Source organism: Pelodiscus sinensis, chromosome 12 (genome assembly GCF_052426305.1).
Source record: "Pelodiscus sinensis isolate ZL-2025 chromosome 12, ASM5242630v1, whole genome shotgun sequence".
NCBI lineage: Eukaryota > Metazoa > Chordata > Testudines > Trionychidae > Pelodiscus > Pelodiscus sinensis.
Genome location: NC_143063.1, coordinates 6,642,926 through 6,666,302, shown reverse-complemented (window position 1 = coordinate 6,666,302; position 23,377 = coordinate 6,642,926). Strand labels below are relative to the sequence as shown.

Here is a 23,377-nt window from a genome sequence, read left to right as displayed (position 1 = left end):
GTGACTCATGGCAGTGCTTGGGAGGTGCACTGTCCTCCATACCCCTGCCAAATTTTATTTGCTAAATGGATGTCCCCTCTCTGCCCTCTGGGTGGCCCTCCCTGCAAACACCAGTAACCCGTGATTGGCACCTCTAGTTGCCACCTGCATACGCTCTGTAGTGGCACCTGAATCCCAGATGATATAATATTTCACTGGAGGTTCTGGGCAGCTCAGAAGAAAGGCTGGTGGACCAGCTGTGCCCCTTCTGAGGCCTTCTTAACTGGGAGGGCTGGGGCTTCTCTTGTGCTTAGAGGAATGCACAATCACTACATCAGGTAATTCACTGTGCTTACATGCAGAAGGACAGGATATAATGAAAGACATTAGTGATACTTAAGCACCTTAATGGCCCAGTGCTCAAGGCAATGATCCATGAATGGCTTTGTTTTTCCTGTAAGGCTAAAGAGCTGTTGGTCCTACAAAGACAGGTGACCAGGCCACTTAGTGCTGGAATCAATCTTGAATTTATATTTTTCCATTGGGGTGGGGAAGACTGAGCAAAGGATTCCTGCCCTCGGGAAATTCCATGTAAGGGCTGGGAAGCAAACAATGATGGTCTTTAGCTGGCTTCACAGACTGCTCCCCATCCTGAGGGAAGAAACCTGGAAACAGAGAATTCTAATGAGGAGGGAGGAGAAACAGCTGGGCCCAGGTCTGAAAAAAGATCAGCTCTGGCCTGAAGGACTTCACCTGAAATCAGGACTAGGGTGAGAAATTATGATTTGTAACAACTTCTCTCAGTTTATTACATTTAGCTGACAAGTTTTATTTTAAATTAGTCACTTACTTTGATCTGTCTGTCACCATTTGCAGCCACTTAAATCCTACTTTTTATGCTTAATAAAATCACTTTTGTTTATTATCAAACCCAGTGTAAATAATTTTTACCTGGGGGAAAGAGGGAGGGAGCCACAGCAGTGCATCTCTGTCTTTCATTGTTAAGGAGAGCAAACTGAGCTTTCTCTGTGTGAATCTTTTATACAGAGTAAGACAGATTCTTTTTTGATTTTGGTCCCTTTGGGGAGTTGTGCGCCTGCATGCTGTCAAGTCCTTGTAACTGAGCTCTCCCAGAGCCGAGCTCTTGTGTCTGTGTTGCTCTGCTAGGGGACTGTTACCTTGGCTGAGGGAGACTAGAGTTTCTGGCTCAGCAGGACAGAGTGGTAGGGCATCCCAGAAGGTAGACAGGCAAGCTCGGTGGTGTGATCATCACATCGGGTAACAATCTTGAGGGGATCTCTTTGATCTAACCCGCCACAGTCATATCTAGTGGGGTCCTGTGGAGATTAGTTCTGGGTCCACTGCTGTTCAAGATCTTCATCAGTGATTGAGATAATGGCATAGAGAGTACACTTATAAAGTCTGTGGATGATACCAAACTGGGAGGGGCAACAAGTGTTTTGGACGACAGGATCAAAATTCAAAATGATCGGGACAAACTGGAAAGTGGTTTGAGGTAAACAGGATGAAATTCAATAAGGACAAATACAGAGTACTCCACTTAGGAAGGAACACTCATTCATAAATATACAAAATAGGAAATAACTGGCTAGGAAGGAGCACTGAAGAAAGGGATCTGGGGGTCATAGTGGATCACAAGCTAAATATGGATCAACAGTGTAATGCTGTTGCAAAAAAAAATCATTACGATTGTATGAGCAGGAGTGCGTAAGCAAGACAAGTAGTAATTCTTCCACGCTATTCTGCTGTGGTAAGGCCTCAAATGGAGAACTGTGTCCAGTTCTGCGTGTCACATTTCAGGAAACGTGGGCAAATTAGGGAAAGCACAGAGAAGAGCAACAAAAATTATTAAAGGTTTAGCATCCATGAACTATGAGGAAACGCTGAAAAAAACTGGGTTTGTTTAGTATGCAGAAGACGGGGACAAAACAGTTCTCAAATACATAAAAAGTTGTTACAAGGAGGAGTGAAAAAATTGTTCTCCTTAACTTTGGGACACAACTGGACATTAGGAAAAACTTCCTAACTGTCCAGGTGGTTAAGCACCAGAATAAGTTGCCTAAGGAGGTCAGGGAATCTCAATAGCTGGAGACAGTCTAGCCTGCTCTTAAAAAACATCTCTTAGGGATGGTCTAGATCGGTGCTGGGCAACCTGCGGCCCATTAGGGTTCCACCCGTGGCCCATGCACCCCCTGTCTACTACCACCCCCACTCTCTTGCAAGCTGGGGCACTGGAGCCCCACACTTCCTACTCCTCCCCCTCCCTCCCAGCACTTTCAGAGCTGATTGGAGGCTGTTCAAGCTCTGGGAGGGAGGGGGAGCAGCATGGACGGAGTGTGAATCAGTCATTCGTGGCGCTCCGAAAGCGCTGGGCGGGAGGGGAGGAGTAGGAAGTGCAGGGCTCCAGTGCCCCAATGCGTAGGAGGCGTGGGAGAAGGAGGCAGAGAGGAAGCACGCGGGTGGGAGTACTCGAGAAAAAAAGTAAAGTACCAGAGGAAAAAAAAAAGTCAGACCCCTGGTGCCCCAAGCCAGGCACACAAAATTAGTGGACATGTGACAACCTCCAAAATCCTCCAGGCAGCACAAAAGTGGCACACTCCATCTTGCTTCTCTTCCTGGCTTGGGCTAGGACTAAGTACTAAGCTTCAAAGAAATCTTCTTTAGCGTGAAACTCTGGCTTGATAGGTACAGGGCCTGTGAGGAACTGCGAAGGGAAAAGCAAGAGCATCAAGGAGGAAAGATTTAGAAAACAGCAAATCACTTGATTGCACAGGTGGGACGAGGAAAAGGATTATCCCCAATCTCAGGTCAGGTCATCTGGGGAAAGCAAATGAGGTCTCAGAGGGCACCAAGCCAGCAGAGGCCACAGAGCAAAGTCAATCAAGAGCTGCAGATAAAGGGGTAGAAAAGCAAAAGGAGAATCACACTGTGTGGGGCTCTGCCACCCCATGCTCAGTGTGCTCCGTGTGTCTGGTTGGCAGGACAATGGACGAGTCCTGACTGTTACTATCCACGTGGCATGACACTACATAGCAAAAAGTAAAGGCAGGCAGAGGGGAGTGGGCTTATGGGCCTGTCTGCTAGATTGGCTGGCAAAATGCAATCAAAATGGAATGTCAATGAAAAGTGGAGGGAAAACATTCACAGTCATAGGCATGATGTGCACAGTCTGATTGCTGACCAGAAACCCTGCTTTCAAATGGCCCCAGCAGGTGACTGCATTCAGTTCCCAGCTCTACCTTGTTTGCCCTACAACTTCCTGGGGTCTGATCCAACCCCCAGAAAGTCAGCAGAAACATCTGCGTGCCTCACCCTTAGCTAGCACACTCATGTTTAATTCTGTAAGGCACCAGATCCTTGAATGAAGGCTCTAATGGTATAGGAGCGTGAAGTAATATCTTATTTACTATTAGTCATGCTAATAGAGCTCCTATGACACATGTAATTGCTGCTAGCACAATAAACACCACTTAGCACTTATAAATGCTTTAATGTTCAAGTGTTTTACAAGCACTCATAAATTAAACCTCACACCCCCACTTTACACACCTGTGGCAAGGGACTATTACTAATCTTGTACTCAGAGATGGGTCTGAGCCAAAGACACCCCAATTTTGACAATGGAGTGCCTGGATTGGAATTTCATGGCTGGCTTCTCTCTCCACCCCTCATGGGCCAGGCCAAACCAAACCCTGGATCCAAAGACTCGGAACTTTAAGGAGTGTGAAACCCAGATCTTGCTGTTCCAACTCACTTCCAGTTTTACAGATGAGGAAGCAGAGACACAGATGAAGAGGGGGTGCTCTGAGAGGGATTTCAAGCTTTGAAGGGGGTTATTAGAACCAAGGCAAAGACAAAATACGTGCGGAAAAACTAGAGGTAAGAGCATCTGCAGGCAGGAAGAAAGCAACAAGAAAGAGACCTAAACATGAGACCCGAGCACAAACAGCACCTCTGAAACCCACTGCACTTGGTTTCCATCTCTCTGCTAACAGCAAAGTACGCCAGTGATTTCTCTGGCTGCATGGTTGAAAAAGAAGATACTAGGCAAGGTTCAAAGGTAACTCCCACCTGTCCAATTACGGAGGATGTGATGATCACTAACTGAACAGCCAATGTCTGCAAAGTGAGAATAAGCCACAAAGCCAAGTCTCCTCTTGGTCTCCCTGATGGCTGCTGTATGCAGGGAGCAGAGTGCCAGACCTCACCAGAAGATGCTGCATACTTGAAAGGGGTGGGGGACTGGAATTTGGACTTCAGACATCAGGATAGGTGCTGTGGGGAAGTGTTTAAACCAACCCTGCACTGGTTTTAACCAGTTCTGGTCCAAATTCTGCTCCCTCACTAGAACTGCCAGGGTGACCTTGTGGGACAGAACAGAATGCTCCTGGTTGCCCTGCCATCTAGGCCACTGCACACAGAACCAAACTCTGATGCTGCCACCAGCCACCAAGTCCCAATAACGGTTCTCCAGTACTCTGCCTCCGGCAGCCTCAGTGGACCCAAATTTAATCCATAACATCGTGTCCTGGATCATTCCTGAAACCAGTTTATGCAGAATAGAGCAGAGGGTTCCAATCAGGAAGGGCTCCCTTATCTTCTGTCCAGCCCTGACTTTGCACATATATTAGGGCAACCAAGGCGCTGCTCTTGCTCCTTTTGTGTATTCAAGTAGAATGCAGACAGTGCACTGGGGCAGAGAATGTGCCTGTAGTGGGGCGGCACTCACCTCCCACAAACACCCCCCTAGCCAAGTGCATGCACAACTGCGCCTTCTTTGCCTTCAATGACCTCAGGCAGTTGGTTTCTCAGGGGAGTGTTCAATGACTCCGGCCAAGTCTCTCACAGTCTGTGTGAAACAAAACAGACCCTCCCAGGGTATACAGTTCAAGAGAGGCCTGTCCTATTGCCCCTCCATTGGTATCTCTGGCTCAATCTCTCAATAATCCTGGCCCTGGTATAGGGCCATACACCCAGGACTTCTTCCTTGGAGACACTGTCTCTTCAGGCCTGCCTCGTCTGAACTCTCCAGCTGGGCAAGTAAACCACCTGATCCCTTTATGGATGCTCCAAAGTCCCAAAGGCTGACCCTCTTTCAGGTCTTCAACCCCTTTCATAGGCTTACAGGCAGTCCCCAGGTTACATGGATCCGACTTACATCGGATCCCTACTTACAAACGGGGTGAGGCAACCCCACACTAGCTGCTTTCCCCCAGCAGACCAGGGAGACATGGAGCGGCTTTTCTCAGCAGACACCTCAGCTTGAGAATAAAGGACTGAGGGAAGTGAGGTGTGGGAGAATAAAACTGAGCTCTGGAGAAATGTTTGGCGAGAGTTTCCCCTACAACATGTACCAGTTCCGACTTACATACAAATTCAACTGAAGAACAAACCTACAGTCCCTATCTTGTACGTAACCCGGGGACTGCCTGTATATTAATTCCCCTTCCTCTGGGCTTATGCTGCTTCCATAGTAGTTAATGGAGAGGGACCAGGCCCATCCACTAGTTTGATTCCCAACCCAAGTACCCTCCTAATAGCAGTCATGCGTCGCTGTGTTCCCTTTAACTAGTCACATGTTGCTGCAGTTCCCTGGGCCACTTCCCTGCAGCCCCAGCACGTTCTCAAATGCTTCACCATAACCGCGGGGCTGAAATGTTTTACTCAGTCCGAGCAGCTAGCCAGGAACTCTCTTGCTCGCCTGGACCCCGGCATCAACTGATCTGTCCACGATCCTGCTACTCTCTCAGCCAATCAGGAACACACCTGGCAGCTACTGACTGTCCTCAAATAGCTAATGCAGCTCCTTTTATATGAGCCTGCAGCTCTCTGACTGGCTGCATCCCACACAGTCTCTCTAGGCTGCCTGGAGGACTTCTCTACTGCTCTCATGTGGAACTGGGTGTGGTAGGACCCTCCAGCAGGGGGCCTCTGTGTCTAATCCACATCACAACACCCCCGGATGTTTACAAAACACACATGGTTTTAAAAAGCATATGTTAAAATGACAAACCCTGGGCCAAATATCACACTTGGTAGCACGCTGAAGTGGTGTCTAAAATCCTGCTACACAGCATCTCCCATGGCAACTGCACCAACCAATTCACAGAAAGGAGATGCAATTAATTCCTAACTATACATAAAACAGAGGGCAGAGAGAAGACATTACCTAGCTGGCACAGTCAGCCATGGTCAGTGGACGCATACTGCTCCCAGACAGCAAAGCAGCGGCGAGTCAGTAACTGAAAGCAAAACTGGCTTCTCCAGCCCAAGCAGCGATGCATTGAGGGAGACAGTGTTGTTTTCAAACCCAGAGAGGCATTCACTAGAAAGCCACAAATCACCACCCACAACGGTTATACCTTTTTTAAAAAGGTGTTTCTTCCTTCCAGATGACAGGATGTAGATTCTAATCTCCAGACTCTGGTGTAAATCTAGAGTTCCTCCACAACCAAGAGAACAAGATCAGAATCTGGCCCGTAGCACCCTATGAAGCTGTCCTTGGATCAGGCTGTTTTGCTCTTTTCCTCTACCTGTTAGCTGGCTGTTTTCCAAGCAAGGTTGTGGCAGCGTGACGTTCATTGCTTGGAAAGAACAGGAAGGGTCACCGATGGGCTGAGAGCTAGAAAGGAAGTCTGAACTATCTAGATCTAAGGTACTTACAAGACTCTCGTTACTGTAGAACTGTGGTCACCAACCAGTAGATCAGGATTTACAGGAGGCTGTCAAGTGCCAGCACTTCAGCAGCCCCTCCCCACGCTGCCCTGCTGCTCCTGCCCAGAGCCTCAGAGCTGCCCCCGGGAGCCTCCTGCTTGTTGTGGGGAAGACAGAGGAAGGGGAGCACTGATGTCACTCTGTGCCCCTCTCCTATGCCCCACTTCACAAAGTGAGGAGGACGGGGCCTCGGTGAAGGAGTGGGGCAGGAGCAGGGCCCTGGAGAAGGGGCAGGGCAGGGGTATTTGGGTTTGAGATAGATCCTGGACTGACAAATTCAAAAAGTGACCTTGTGCTTAAAAAGGTTGGAGACCACTGCTCATTTATATCTCCTCCCAACAACTCAATGAGGCAGGACAGTGCTACCATCTCTAAAATAGAGATGGGTAACTGAGGCCCACAGACACTTAGGGTACATCTAAACTACACCCCTCTGTCGGCAGAGGGATGTAAATTAAACATATCGCAGGAGCAAATGAAGCTGGGATTTAAATATCCTGCACTTCATTTGCATAATGGTGGCCCACACTTTTTTCCAAAATGGGGCTTTTCCAAAAAAAACAGCAGTTTAGATGGGGTATTTACGACAGAAATGCCCCATTTTGAAAGATCCTGTACTCTTCAAAAGTCCAGAAGAACAGGATCTTTTGAAATGGGGCATTTCTGTCTAAAATGCCCCGTCTAAACTGCCAGGTTTTTTTGAAAAGCCCCGTTTCAAAAAAAAAGTGGTGACCACCATTATGCAAATGAAGCACAGGATATTTAAATCCCGGATTCATTTGCACTTTCAATACGTCTTATTTACATCCCACTGCCGACAGAGGGGTGTAGTTTAGACATACCCCTAGGGTATGTCTAGACAGCAGGGCTATTTCAGGATACCAGACATATCCCAAAATAGCTACCCCAAGTCATTTAAATGTACCCGTTATTTTGAAATATTTTTCAAAATAACAAGCACGCTATTTTGGTATCCCTGTAACCCTTGTTCCACGAAGGTTAAGGGATGTGTCAAAAATAGCGCGTTATTTCTAAATTTGGCGTTGTGTTCTGGAGACAGAACTGCTTGAGACTCCTTTTATAACCAAGCCTGAAACTAGGCAAGCCTCATCTGGTTTGGGGCTTTTGTTACCAAACAAAATTTGTACTAGGGTGCATCAAAAAGTTGGCAAACTTGTGATCAAGTCCAGATAGCCATTCAGTATCAAAGAGAACAAACCCATGAGAGCAGAACCAGGAGGGAAGGACTGCATGAAGCCCTGCAAACTGGTATTGTCAAGTTCCAACCAGTTGTGTTTAGACACGACCTGCTGCATGGCATCCTCCTCTGTGCCTCAGACATACGTAGGCAGGTTTATTACCCGTTTGACCATCTTCTCAATATTTCACATAAGGGGCTCAGGTGTGGTCTCTGCCGAATACTAAAAACTAGCCAAGCATTATGGTTATTTCATGATGTGAGTATGGGAAGTAAGCAAAGAGTTATGGAATATGCAGGATACTGGGTTTCGAAACTTATAGTTAAACTTGGCTCCTGTGGTGAGACAGGTTTCAGGGCCAACTCAATCAACACTGAGAACAATGGGGAACCCGCCCATGTTAATTGTCTGCACCAGGGGTAGGCTTTACAGAGACAACAGAACCCCAAGAAAAATAAGTGACCCCATAGGGTGAGACAATAGTCTGTAAGGGTACATCTACACAGCGGCACTATTTTGGGATACTTCCAGTATCCCAAAATAATGTTTTCTGTGTCTTGACAGCGCACCTGTTGTTTTGAAATAATGGGCACACTATTCCGATGTCCCTGTAAACCTGGTTCCACAGGCATTAAGGGACATTTCGGAATAGCACTATTTTGAAACATGACGCTGCGTAGACAGCGCCAAATTTCAAAATAAGCTATTTTGAAATTAACTCGAAATAAGCTACGTAGCTGGGTAGCTCAAAACTCGTAGCTCATTTCAGCCAAGGGTTCAAAGTAGATGCACCCTAAGTCTGTGTCTAGAGAGTGGGGTTATTTTGGGATACAAGAAGTATTCCGAAATAGCAATTCTGCATCTTTAAATGTATCCGTTATTTCAAACGATATTTCAAAATAACGGGCACATGCTATTCCAGCGTCCCTGTAGCCCTCGTTCCATAAGGATTAATGGGTTTGTTGGAATAGTGCTTTATTTAGAAATTACCTCAAAATAAGCTACACAATTTGCATAATGAAAACTAACTAGCTTACTTTGAGCTAAGGGTGCTATCTAGATGCACCCTAACTGTAGAAGCGATGAAGGTATGAGCACAAGGGGAAACCCTGCCAGCTGGGGTGTTTCATGAAAGGTGGTCCTAGCTTATTGAACTGGACAAATACTGGATGGGATGAGAAATAACTCATTGAACAGCAAAGTAACCTGTCAATAAGTATAGTCTACACACCAAACCCCTACTTTTCCTTGAAACTCTCTCTCTCTCATGCTCTGTTAAATAAACTTCCATTTGGTTTTACTAGACACATCAAGGCGCCTTATGCTAAGGGTCACAGGAACAGGGCTGCACTGCTTCCACAGAGGCAGCTGACTGGTGGACACTGCAGGTGCCCACAAGATAAAGGATTGGGCTTGCAGAGGTAACCAAGCAGGGTATTGCAGATTGCTAGTCTGTGCGGGGAAAGAGCAGAGCTCGTGGAATGCATGTGTCACCAGCAGCCCATAGCTGGAGGGGGGTTTCCCTCTAAATGCATAGACAAGGGTCTCAGACACTTTCACGGGGTGGCAGTGATTCACCACAGAGATCTCAAATACCCCCAAAACTCTCACATCCTGAGTCCTACATGTGTGCAGGGCATTTTCACTCACCACACAACTGTCAAACTAGATCCAATACTGCAGCCCTTCAGGGGACACACAGATCTTATTTACACAAGTGAGGGTGACTACAATGTCTTGGAGAAGCAACACAGCAGCCTCATCCTACAATCAGCGAGGAGTATCACATTGCCCCTTTTGACCTAATTGGCTAATCTAATTCCAGGGCCCAGAGGGTGTTCTAGTTGGAAGCAGAATAGGATGGATTCTGGTATTCTCTTGGAGGCAAACCTTTATTTACAGGAAACACACAAAGCCCTGCTTCTCAGGCTACCAGAGGAGCTGCAAACAAAAGGAGCAGATTCTTAACTCAAAGCCCCAAGCCTCTTTAGCCAATTTACCCGTCACACTGTGCTTCCTGGCTACTGCTTGGCTCTCTTGGGCCTGGTCCACACTACAGACCTAGCAAAATGCACAAGCGTAAGCAATGCAGTTACGCTGGTCTAATCCCTGTGCAGACCGTGCTACAGAGCTACTATCGCTCAGGGAGATGGTTAATTACAAGGGCAGGAGAGCTCTCTTCTGTCACCTTAGGAGCATCTTCATTAAGGTGCTACCATGGCACGGCTTCCTCAGTGCCAAGCCAGTATATTATGTGTAGACATGACCTTGCTTTTTGCTTCTCTTGCTCTGTTCTTTCCAATGTGTGTGTTCTCTCATAAACCCACTTGGGCACACAATGAAGTGACCAGCCCAGGGTGCTAGTTCCTGGGCAGATTCTGTTAGGCTTTGTTTTTAGATGTGGCCTCTTCAGTGTTTCCTACTCATGAAGAGTGGGTTCACACTTCAGCCTGAATGTGGTTTTAATTCAACCTATAATCCAACTCTTAACAACATGAGGCTATGTCTAGACTGCAGAGCTTTTCCGGGATATCAGAGGTATCCCAGAAAAGCCACGCCGTGTCCATTTCAGAACAGTTTCTGAAAAAGCAGACGCGTTCTTTCGCCATCCCTGTAATCCTCATTCTATGAGCAATAAGAGAGATGTCGAAAGAGGAGGTTTTTCCAAAATTTGGCACCGTGTAGATGCACCAAATTTTGGAGAAGCCTCTTTTGAAAGAAAAGCAGGAAAAGATAAAATTTGGAAAAAGATAGGCAAATTGTGTATCTGCAGTGTAGACCTAGCCTGAAAATTGAGTATTGGCCAAAGGAGCAACATATGGGTATTTTCTTGTTCTCAACTGTCTCAGCTAGACGGGCTGAATTAAAAGACTCACTAAACTAAAGGGACTGAAGTACATTTAGTATTAATAGTAGCACTTTTTAATTTTTATCTTCCAAAGCAGATTTATCGTAGCATGATATTTAGACTGAAAGGCATCATCCCCGTCCAGTGAAGCTGGAAATACTTGGAGATGGTCAGAAGAACAAATGTTCAAGAGAAGGATCTTGAATGGCACCTGCAAACCAGCATGCTCCCCTCGCGGAGCGTAAACGTGCACACAACCACCCAAAGTGTGCGTACAAACGCAGGCAACGTAGAAGTCATTTCTGAGGTACAACTGAGTTTTTTCCAGTTTGGGGCTGAAAATCCTGTCATCGGAGCAGCCAGCCATAAGACACACAAATCTAGGAGGTATCCAGTTACAACAGAGAACAAGTACCTCACTGAGATCCCTCTTCGTCTGAAACCGTGGTCCAGACCGACAGCTGTGTTAGGGCCCTTTTAGCCAGCCTGCCAACACAACAGGGCCACAAACTTAGTGGATCTGGACAACACAAAATAGAACAGCCTTGCTGCTTGTTTTCCTGGAGTAGCATCGTGCCCACAAACAGACTCACATGAGAGGAGGAGCTAAAGAAGAGATTTTTATAGGAATCAGATGGACTTCAAGACAAGAGGTGTCTGAAGAAAAATGCAGTAGCTTCCATCCCCTGCATATCAGCGTTTGCCTTGGTACACAAAGTGCTGCTAAGGCTCAAATGAGACTATCAGAAACCCTGACTGGGCCATACTCATGCCTGGAGTAATACTATGGAATTGAAGACATTTACCCCAGGGATGAACAAGGCCCAATTTCTAAGGATGCGGCTACACTCAGATTTCCCTGACTTTGCTCTGGTGCCTCTCCACCAGTGACAGAAATACCATGTTGACTAACCCTGCTGCAGGAGAGTTCACTGTGCAGGGCGTCTGAAGACTGACACAGTCTCCTGCACTGGCTTTGTTAGGACTTAGTTCCTGCAGCACTGATTTGAAGAAACAAACTGCTGACTTTGAGCATTCACAGCATTAACAAAACAATCCTCAGCTCCTCGTTTCTGGAGTGGTTTGGTAACTGCCACCCCTAAAAGCACAACAGGTTGAACCCCATCATGCTCTGCGCTCAGCTAAAACTTCCACCAGCTTTGCCTGGGTCAGAGAACATGGTCAGGTCCTATGTGGATTCTACTTCTTGTCATTTTGAAGCAAAATGCTCCCAGGCTGACATTTGACCATCTGAGTTTCACCTGATATGGATTCTTATGACAGACACAAAACCTTGAAAGCAGAGATGTATTGTAAGAGTTGAATCTGGCAGACTCTTCCCTCCCTGATAGCCACATTAGAGATTGCACAGAGCAGGTGAAAAGTACCTCTGCACCATCATATAGAACAGTGGTCCCCAACCTTTTGAGGACCCCCCCGCAAGCACCGCGCGCCCGGCGCTCCCCCCCGCAAGCGCCGCGCGCCCGGGGCCGGCGCTCCCTCCCGCAAGCGCCGCGCGCCCAGCGCTCCCTCCCGCAAGCGCCGCGCGCCCGGGGCCGGCGCTCTCCCCCGCAAGCGCCGCGCCATGTGCCCGGGGCCAGGCCAGCCCCGAGCACCTGGCGGGCGCATGCAAATGCCCCCGCGGGCGCCATGGCGCCCGCGGGCACCGTGTTGGGGACCACGCATATAGAACAATCCCCTGCAAAAGCTGGACACCGGGACCCAGAGAAAAATACCCCTTTCATTCAGAAGGACTGTGTCTACACTGGCATGAATTTCCGGAACTGCTTAAAACGGAAAAGGAGCATCTACATTGGCAGGCTGCTTTTCCGGAAAAGCCCTTTTTCAGGAAAAGCGTCTGTGGCCAATGTAGACGTGCTTTTCCGGAAAAGACTACTGGGCTGTCTACACTGGCCCTTTTCCGGAACAGTGTTCCGGAATAAGGACTTATGCCCGAGCGGGAGCAGAATAGTTTTTCCGGAATAGCGGCTGATTTTGTACAGTAGAGCGTCGTTGCTTTTCCGGAAATTCAAGGGCCAGTGTAGACAGCTCGCAGCTTATTCCGGAAAAGCGGCTGATTTTCCGGAATAAGTGGCCCAGTGTAGACACAGCCCCCATGTTGCCAACTCCTCTGATATTTTAATGTACATCTCAGGGTATCTGGTGTTTTTCTTAATCCCCAGTTCCCAGAATCCTGTGAAAAGTCTCATGTACCTTTTTAATAAATGTAAATTTTTTAATTCTTGTAGTTCTGTAACACCTCCGCCCCGCCCTGCCCCGCCCCCAATAGCTCAATAACCAGCAGGCAAATAAAAAGAATCCAACAGGGATTATATTTTAGCCACTATCATTTTTTTGGTGCCTGACTCCTAAATTCTGAGTCACGGGTGCTGGAACTAGGGGTGCAGGAGGTGCTACAGCACCCACTAGCTTGAAGTGGTTTCCATCACACACACATGGTTTACAATAAAGCTAACCAGCCTTGTGAGAAGCTGGGTTAGACACTATTCCAGTTCCTAATCTTGCGGAGGTTAAAAAAAGGGCCATGGAATCTTTGATGGGCACAAACTGTCACTCTGACGTCTCATCCAAGTGATAGCAACTAGAGCAGCCCAGTGCCCCGCACCAGTCGAAGGCACTGGATCAGTATGGACTCACAGGAAAGAGAGCCAGTCAAAGAGCTGGTCAGGAGCTCTCTGATGAAACACGTTTTCATTAGACAAATTGGAATTTTCTAACAGAAGTGTTTCCTGGAAACATTTGGGTTTCGACAAGTTCTGCTGAAATGCTTTTCAGGCAGCTGGTAGGCTGCTAGAGAGCCGGAGTTTTCATGGTCCAGGCATCCAGGGCAACCCTGACAACAATCTGTCTCAGGCACATCGTGGCTTCCAGGCCCTCTGTCATGGAGCTGGGGGGCTGCCGGTCCCAGAAACCTCTCTGAGCTTCTAGGCAGAGGACACACCAGAAAGCCCCTGCAGTCACAGAAGCTCAGGGATTCAGGGCAGCTGGCTGCACTGTTTTGTGCTGCGTAAGAAGAAATTGCAAAGTTCAAACAGGTCTAGCGTCTGTGGGGTCACGGTCATCCTCCTCCTTACACACGGAAACACCGAACAAGTCTAAACTCCAGCTTTCTTCTCATATTCATTCCATTCACAAGTCTGTCAAATAGAAGTGGGCTCTCAATTATAAAGGGGCAGTAATTCAGTGTGCAGGAAGAGATACCTTAGGTCAAATTAGTCTGAAGTATAAAGCCGCTGACTTGGAGGGGCTTACATCAGGGGTTAATTTGGATACTGGAGGCAATATATCAAATGCAAGTCAAAAATCTCAGAGGTTTGGCAGATAAGTACCATTTCCAAAAGTGCCTATGTGGTTTAGGGGACTACAATGCTTTTTGAAAACGGATTTTGGGCTTCTTTCACTGAGGTGCATTTTTTGAAAATTTCACCTTGCTCCTGCTATGAGCCCTATTTCACCAGCCATAGAAGAGCTGAATGGTCAGCAAAGAAACAGCATGGCCAATTCAAAGCATTAAAAAAAAAAAAAAAAAAAATCACTAATCATGCCCCTTCCCTCCTCAATGAAAACAAATGAATAATAGAGATTTGCTTAAAACAATGTTGGGTTCTTTCTATTTCCCTTCTATTTTGTGAGCCTTTCGGCATCACATTTTCAAATTTTTCTATAAACTTCCCCCCCCCCCCATGAAAGCTGAGAGCCTCAAGGAGCCACACACACACACACACACACACACACACACACACACGACCTGTGGGAGCAGGCAACATTGCAACAGAACTTGAGACCGAAGGCTTAATTCCGCTCTCCCTCAGATCGGTATTACACTCATGGAACCCCACTGATTTCAGTGCAGAAACTCCTAGCCTGATTCACACCACAAACAAGAACTGAATTCAGCCCTGCTCCTGCTTCCATTGTGATCAACAGGAGCTCTTCCATGCAGTTTAACCAATGCAGGATCAGGCCCCAGGTTATTACTGGCTCAGAGACTAATGGCTTTGCTCCCAGTGCAGTGCACTTAAAGACAACAAAAAATTATAGAGGTTCAAATCCCAAGAGGTACAACTGTTAATCCACCCTGGCTGTTCACAGTGCTACACAATCAAACAGCTGTAGCACAACACAACCTGCCCACTGCAATGTGGGAAGAGAAGAGAGATGTAGCAGAAGGAAAAGCCACATCAGAAGGTCTTTAAAATTACCAGCCACATCTTGAAGCCAACAGGCGTAATTTAACATCACTGGAGGTTAGGCTGTCTTGTTTTCCTTTCAACAAGCAGGAAGGATCAGATAAGAAACTTGTTCTCCATGTACAATGCAAACCACACTGCAACAAAGCCACTCAGACTGTCAGTTGCAATTTCCTCATCTAGCCATGTTTTTAGACACACTCCACTACAGAGAAAGATCATTTTCATGCAGTCCAAAAAACCCACACCGAGTGGAAATAGTATTAGAGATTGCTACGCCAGCACAAAACCTTAAACAACTGCAGGGTTAGGACTGAATCCTGAAAGACTGGTAATAATTTAAGCAAAGAGCTCCCACAAAATAATCCAGGTATAATCTAACTGAGGGGGAGGCATGGAAACAAGGATCAATTCATTTGTCTCCCCACATTAAAAAACTGAATAGAATAAAGGTAATGTATAGCCATTGCATAGAGGGTGGAAAACACACACTCAGGGCCAGACTGTGACAACCTCCGGGTTTAACTCAGAAAAGTGGCCCGGTGTTGCTAATGCAAACTAGCTAAACCCAATTTAAACTCCATCTGATGAAGTGGGTTTTACCCACAAAAGCTCACGACTAATTAATTTGTTAGTTTCTAAGCAAGCACCACAGGACTGCTCCTTGTTTTTAAAGTTACAGTCAAACACCGCTACCCTGAGACTTCCAACTCAACCCAGTGTAGATGTTTGTGCTGGATTTCAGACAACTGGAGCATGGGGCAGAGTGATTTAAACAGTCAAGGGGAAAGTCTCAATATAAATAACTGATTTTAAATCAACATTTACATTTGTACTTGAATTATTTTCTAAAGAGATGTGTTCCCATTAGTTGTTATAACTATTAAATGTAGACTTACAGAGAAATAGAGCCTTTACACTATATTTGGTACATCTCGTTGCTACCTAAAAGAGTACACTATAATGGAATACATTTATTTAAGCAATTACATAGTTTGATATTTTCAGATTCTTCTTGTAAATTTTAGTATGTTAGAAAATGATGAATGATATATTGCTTACTATTAAATAATTCTTTGCTCAATATTTTTATCAAGTTATATTAAGATGATACCTGAAATGTAATTAAACACACAAAACAACAAATACAATTTATTTTTAGTAAACAAAATAACCTTTAGGGTTTGGGATACACAAACTTCTCTTACCAAAGATGTTTCACATTTACAACCCAACAATTTATTAAATAGAGGGATTAACTGTAGTCAGAGAATTCAACTCATTATTTCAGGTCAGCCAGGGAAAATTGTCACACATCTCCAATGAAGCTAAATGGAGCTTAAAGTTCCTACTCACCTAAATCTCCTGGAAATGAGACAGTGTCCTATTGTGCCATATTTATAAAGCTTGACCTCAAAGTTAAATATTTTCCCCCTGATTTTTGAAAAGCAGCCTTCAACTCAAAGGCTTTCGTAGAGGCTCATTCAGTTTTTACTTCCATGTTTTATGACATTATCATAAGTTTAGACTTTAACATTTTGTAGTAAATTCTGATTTTATTTTAAACATGTTTATATTAAAATGAAAAACTTACAATTTAAACAAAAGCAAAATTATTAATTTTGTATTTTTTAAATCATCAATTTGTATTCACTTTGTTTTGTCCTAAGCTCTCTTGGTGCTCAGTTTTTGAAAAATTTATCGACATAATTGTGGATTTAGGAGCCTAACTTTAAACACCCACTTTTGCCTCACCATCATGAAGACACACATGTGCACTGAGTGTGCACAGACAATTATGCATGCACATGTGTGACAATATGTTCAGCTCCAAACAGATGCTACTCTCATTCACACAGCATGCAGCTTCAGAGACACAGTTTGTCGGGCGCATTAGCTTTCAAAACAGAAGATTCACTGAAATCTGATGTGTCAGACAAATAGGAGACTGCTAAGGACTCCCCACAGCTACACGAGGTCCTCAGTCAATCCTGAGCACTACAGAGCACTGGGAAGAGAATATATCCATCCCCATGGGGAAGGAGCATCTGACTTCACCCTGCAGAGATCTTGTGGGAATGACAGTATCCATGATTCTCAAAGGCACTCCCAGGAAAAGTCACAATGACCATGGGGTACATATAGCTTCATCTGCTACCTGTGTGGTTTAGGATACCTTAGTTTCCTGAATCCGTACACTCCATGGAATGGTTTCACAAATTCAGGATTTAGCAAAGGGGCACTTACTGTAAATAGTTTGGAACCCAGCTGGATAGGGTTTGTTAATGGCATAATACAAGCCAATATGAATGGAGACATTTCTTACGGATATGCAAACCCAAGACCAATAGCCCCCTCTTTGTGCATGGCACCCAGACACTGAAAGTGACTAGGAACATAAGACTTGACATGGCTGTATTCCCCCCAGATGTGTATTTATCCACATAACGCCCCTGCAAAGTAGAGCCATACAGGTATCTCCACTGGACAAATGGGGAACCCGAGGCTAAGTGATCTGCCTAAGTCTCACGGGCAGTGTGTAGGGCTAGATCTATACTGTGGCATTTTTGCAGAAAAAGCGTAGCCTTTCCCGCTTTTTTCTGGGGAAAGGGGGAAGAGGCTTTTCCGCCATTTGGCCCTGTCTAGACGGGGCCAAATGATGGAAAAGCCTCCTCTTTCGGCGGAGCCCTTATGCCTCGAAAAAAAGCGGAAGAGCAAATGTGTTCCTTAGTCACGGTGGAGTTTTTGCAGGATACCAGAGACGTAGCCCCGCGGAGCAAGAAATCGTTTTTCAATCTCCCAAGTGCTAGGCTAGCACCCGAACCACATCTCCCCTCTTCTCTCACCCACACTGATGGAGATCAGTAGTAGCTTCAGGGACATGTGTGAAGTTACAGCACTTTAAAATTGGTCTGAGCAAAGGCAAGACAACATCATTACAGGGACACTGACTAATCTGGTTTCTTTCGTCAAAGTGAAGCAACCCCATTCTATTTTAAAATATATGTTTTAATAACCTTTGTTGGTACTAACTTACTTTGTTTAAGACATTTAACTATGGTTTGGGGGAAAATCCTTAGCAGCTGGAAACTAGAAGCCAGTGTTTCAACCCTACACAGATTCTCACCCGTTAAGTATCTAGTCCTTTATTTTGACAGTGTACTTTTAACATGTCACAGGCTCTTGCTCCAAGCGATTTTTTTAATCAGTCTCTTCATTGCTCCCATTAATGTGACTCAGTTTGTAGTAATTCCTGGCCTAATTTTTTCCTGATCCACTAAGGATACGTCTACCCTGCAGCAATATTTTGGGATACTTCTGGTATCCTGAAATACCTATTCTGTATCTGTGAAAAAGCCTATTATTTCTAAATATAACAGTCTCACTATTCCAACATCCCTGTAAATCTCATTCCATGAGGATTAAGGGATGTTTCGGAATAACGGTTTATTTCTAAGTCTGGCACTATGTAGACAGCACCTAATTTCGAAATAAGCTATTTTGAAGTTACCCCAAAATAAGATACTCAACTTGTGTAGCTTATTTCAAGCTCCGGGTGCAGTGTACACACACCCTAAAGGAGCACTTATGTCCTGGGCTGGCAAGACATTAGGTGACTGAACATTGCCACTGAGGTAAAAGAATACACAATTTGATGTTTCTTGTAATTTTCCCCGATTTTCAACGTTCTGGGCCATACATGTGTGTCAGTGGTAACCAGGGATGGCAGCGGCTAGTTGGCCAAGCATTTAACCAATCAGTGATTCAGGCCCGTATGCAGGAATTTCAGGGAGGGCTTTTTTTGTAAATGTGGACCACAAGGGTGTGAATGCACCCCCCCGCCATGACACCCTTCAGAACCCCCCTGCATATTGGCCTGTGATTGCTTATCGGTTAACAGTCCTGGTTAACTGCAACACCCTCCCCCCACGTGCCGTGCAATTAAAGCTCAGACCGGCAGGGTGGCTTAATGCTAGCCCACCAGTCTGAGTTTTAAATGAAGAGCACGCAGGGGAGTGTGGGGTGGTAGGCAGGAGCTGGTCCAGTGGGGAGCCGGTTTAAAAACTGGCTCTCACCTGCTGTCCAGTATCAGAGGTAACAGTGTGGGGGCAGCAGCCCCCGTCTGCAGGGGGCCCGAGCTCTCTGCGGAAAGAGGCTGCTCCGGCATCCCACAGAACAGCCACTGTCTATGGCGGATCCAGGCTTGCAGCAGACAGAGTCTGCTCCATGGAATGCTGGAGCAGCCTCTGTCTGCAGGCAACTCTGCCCTCCCCACCCCACCACAGACAGGGGTTGCTGCCTGTATCAGAGGCAGCAGCACAGGGAGCAGATTTTTAAACTCTCTCTCCTCGCAGACTGGCTCCTGCCTACCACCCCGCGCTGCTGCCCCGATACAGAGGCAGCAGCACAGGGTAGCAGGGGGCTCCCCGAGGGAGGGGGCATTTTAGCAACTGCATCACTGCAGCTACAAGATTACTAAAATAAATTATTTCTAACATCCCTAATGGTAACAGCCTACAAACTTCATTAAGTGCCCTAAGAACTGCAAAGTTGAATCCTGGGCTATGGAGGAAGCTATCAGAGAGCAGGAGCTGAGCCACAGAACTCTTCAGCAATCCCAAAGTTGAATGGTGACCTCTAGGGAGAGGTCTACAGTAAAGGCCAGATTCTCAGCCCAGTTTCTCCAGCATCATTCAGGAGCAACTCCAGGACAGTCCATGAAATTACTCCTGACTTAGCACTGAATCCACAGGCCACAAAGGTAAATCTTTGCATTGACTTCAATGGGAAGAAGATCAGACACTTACAGAGTTGTAGCCAAAAATCAGAATCTGGCACACAGGCCTTCTTAGCTACAAATTTCCCACCACTGCAGTTTCTTGAGCGACAGCAAAAGTGGGCATGCCAGTACATTAATCCTTATTGCTCCATGCAGGCCCTGGACTCCAACAGGGCCACCTGCGTAATGATTACTCCATGAGGAAGCATTACAGTACCAGGATCTTAGTTTGGCAACGGGAGGAGGAGAGCTAAGGGAAAATATTTTCAGCGTTCAATTCAGTCTTCAGGTGTTCATGGCATTCGTGGATCCAGAACCCAGATGGAGAGTTAGAACGTGCTACTTCTTGGTAGGTCAGTTACTTGCCCTGCCTTGGATTGAAGAACATCCTAAGCCTAGCCAGGAATCACAGCTATCACTAAGACTATGGGGTTTTTTCCGACAAATGGTCCCGTTTACATGGAGCTTTTTATCGGCAACACCTCTTCCGCAAAAAGAATAGGAAGAAAATATGCAAATACGAGCGGGATTTGCATATCCTCTTCCGCAAAAAAAACGCAATGTAGCCGTAGCCTAATACTGGGAGTTGTTCCTACAAAGAAAAGGAGCCCTTCCCACCACCTCCTATACAAAGCAGTTAATCACCCACCAAGGTTTCAGCAGACCCAGATGCTACAAAGCAAATAGCATTGAGGATCACAACAGCCAACGGGAAGCGTACAAAAGTGAAGGCACTCACACACTGGTGGCAAACAAGCATCTGCACACTCACAAGCTCACTGACATTTGCTATGACTCGCATCCACAGCAAGTGGGGCAGAGAAAAGAGGGAGGGGACCCTGCAGCACTGAGCTGCCAGAAGGATATCCAACACCTCAAAGCACCCAAGTGCAGGGCCTGTGGAAATTAACAATCAGAATGCAAAGTGGATCACTGATCTCTTCTCCCAGGTAAATCTTTGGGCATATGTGAATCCAGGCTGGATGCTAAGCACCACACTCACAACAGCAGTCTTGTTGAAGTTAGCAGGGCTGCTATAGCCATGTATTATGGTAGCTATAACCCAGATTTAGGCCTGACTGTTCTTCCTATGAACACACAGTACCCTGAAAAGTTACAGTCTCAATAGATAAGACAGCCAGAGTGGGAGCAAAGTAGTACTGAGTAAGCTGCGTCACCGGCATGAGTAAGACAAGCAATTTGTAGTGCAGAACTCTTGAGAGAGAAGAAAGGGCTTTAAAATGTGCCATAGGACACATGTACCATCGGCTCTAAACCCATCCCTGAAGTTCCTAGAGCTGCTGCCAAGAATCAGGCTCATTCTTATGTCCAGGTGGTATCTTAAACATTCAGGGTGAATAGATGCAGGGCCCTACAGGTGCGTCTACACTGCCCCAGTAGCTCACAATAAGCTATGCAATTTGAGCTACACAAATAGTGTAGCTCATTTCGAGTCAATTTCGAAATAGCTTATTTCGTCATTGGTACTGTCTACACAGCACCAGATTTTCGAAATAACCAGCTATTCCGAAACGTCCCTTGCTCCTCGTGGAATGAGGTTCACAGGGACATTGTATTTCAAAGTAACAGGCTTGCTGTGAAGATGCAGGATATCCCAAAATAGTGCTGCAGTGTGGACTTAGCCTACCACATTAGCAGAGCCTTTCTTTCTGGCTCCTCCAACGGCAGAGAACCCAGGGGCTGTTAGGAAGCTGCAAGAGAAGCAGTGTTTTTCACTTCCTCGCCTCCTGATCGGCACAGCCAGAATCCACAAGCTGTGATGGATTCTCCCTGCAATGCTCTAAGAACTTGGATTGTCTCTCATACTTTTAGAAGGGGAGAGCGCTCAGTAGCTTTAAAGGAAAAAAATCGCAGGTCTGGCCCAGGAAAGCTCATCACCTAATAAACCAGCCTGTTAGTCTTTAAAGTGCTGCATAGTCCTGTCTTTTGCTCCAGTCAGACCAGACTGACACGGCTACATCTCTATTACTCCTCCAGAGCGGAGGTTCTCCCCTAGTTACTGCGAGCCTGGGAGGATCCCAGGCGCAAGGCAAATGCCATCAGGTCCCAGGCTCTGCGAAGAGCAGACAGCGCAGTCGTGGAGCAATGTCCGAGCAGGAAGGCGGAGCAGCAGGGGCCAGTGAGCATTTGGTTTGACCGGGCAGCTGCAGCTGACGGAGCCAGGCGCTCGCAGCCCAGCGCAGGGTGCCCGTGGCCTTGTAGAAGGGGCTGCAAAGCGCCCTCCGGCGGCCGTGGCTCAGGCGCTGCCGGGCAGGGCAGGGCTGGGGACGCTCGCTCGGAGGCGAACCGTTTCCTGGATTTAAACTATGCACAGAGTCAGGCCGAGCCTCACCCCCGCCCCAACCCGCCCGCCCGGCGCCACTGCCGGGAAACTTGCAGAGCTGCGGCCGAGAGGGGCCCGCAAGCCCCGTGCGGTGCAGGAGCCTCCCCCGGCCCCTGCAACAGCCGCGCTCAGCCTCCCTCCTGGAAGCGGCAGGCGGCCCCTCGAGCCCAGCCCGCGGGGGACTTACCGCCGGGTCCGGGGCCAGGCCCCCCGCTGCTCACCGAGCCGCCGCGGGGCGCTGCTGGGGCATCGCCGGCTGGAGCGGGCACGAGGGGGACCCTTCCCCGCGGGCTCGGGGTCAGTGTGTGAGCATCTCCCCAGCCAGGCAGCGGCTCCTCGCGACGGGGGCGCTCCGCGGCGCGCAGGGCCACGTCCCCGGGCTCGCTGGAGCTCGCCGCGCCGCGGATCAGCCCGCGCCCGGTGGAGAGCAGCGCTGGGTCCGCCCTGGCACCGCTGCGCTCCCGGCCGCGACCCGCCCAACGCGCGGCGCCAGGCAGCGCCTAGTAAGTGGGCGAGCGAGGGGTGGGATCAGAGCAAGCCGCGCGGCGCCCAGCCATGCCCACGCAAGGGCCCCAGCCCACCCCCGAGGAGACACGGCAGCGAGCCCCCCTCCCCGCCGCACTCCGGGAGCACCGCTCCCCGGCTGCCCCGGGGACAGACGCCGGGCGCCACCCCCAGGGAGGTGGATTGTCACTAAGTGCTTCTTACCCGCACCGCTTCCCGGGGAGGGGCAGCGTCCTCAGGCGCTCGCTTCTGCCCGGCTCTCGGAGGGGGAGACGCGCTTTGAACAGCTTGGGCGAGGTGGCTGGTCCTTGCAAAGTAAATAATCTCGGCCCGCGCAAGAGACGCGCCCGCGGCACGTTTGCACCAATCCGGCTTGTTGGGAACCGCGGTTGTGCCCGTTCGGCGGGGGCAGGCGAGCGAAGCGCTCCGGGCTCCTAACGAGGCCCGGGGAAACCAGCTCGTAACGTGCCGCCCAGTCGAGGGCCCGATCCTGCCCTCGGGGGCATCCCTGGGCCTGGACCGCGCTCCGAAAGCTCCGAAGAGCTGCAGGATCGGGGCCTCTCGCTTTGACCGAGCCACACACACACAACGTGCGAGCAGCTTCTCGCCAACACACGGCGGGCGATGGATTTCTGGGGAGCTGCTGGGACTCCGGATTCCTTCGAACCGCTGCTGTTAGCACGTGCCATGGGCGCCCATTGGCTGAGCTAGCCCTGTAAAGTGCTTCAGCCTAACGTGAGTTACTTTGCCATTGACCAACTTGTGCTGAGGATCCAG

The 23,377-nt window shown here is 47.8% G+C and overlaps 1 protein-coding gene across 4 annotated transcripts in view; it reads right to left on the bottom strand.

Annotated features, from left to right (window-relative positions):
• CPNE2 (copine 2) overlaps nucleotides 1-22,944 on the bottom strand; it is a 162,839-nt gene extending 139,895 nt beyond the window's left edge. For 2 of the 4 annotated variants that reach the window (XM_075940372.2, XM_006121032.5), the window contains exon 1: nucleotides 22,284-22,417. The gene's annotated coding sequence lies outside the window, so the exon portion shown is untranslated. Of the gene's footprint in view, nucleotides 1-6,169; nucleotides 6,309-22,283; nucleotides 22,418-22,804 lie in introns of those variants that run through there. The other 2 variants (XM_075940373.2, XM_075940374.2) reach the window with 2 other exon arrangements.
• Nucleotides 22,945-23,377: the final 433 nt, after the last annotated feature.